Genomic DNA, 220 nt, shown 5'->3' with positions numbered 1-220 from the left:
CCCTACTATTAAATAATTACTGCTTGTAAGCCTTCACAAAATTGCCCTGTAAACTTAGTCTAAAAAAGGCAATTGATTTGCTAAAAAAGAAAGTAAACCAAAAGAAGACAATACAAGAGTGCCCTTTTCCTTTATGTTTAGGATCTGGGATAGCCCAAAACATAACAATCCCATGCAGTGCTACATGCTGAGAACAGAGTGGCTGGAGAGCAGCAGGCAG

Source organism: Acanthisitta chloris, unplaced genomic scaffold (genome assembly GCF_000695815.1).
Source record: "Acanthisitta chloris isolate BGI_N310 unplaced genomic scaffold, ASM69581v1 scaffold41154, whole genome shotgun sequence".
NCBI lineage: Eukaryota > Metazoa > Chordata > Aves > Passeriformes > Acanthisittidae > Acanthisitta > Acanthisitta chloris.
Note: the sequence above shows the minus strand (reverse complement) of the source record.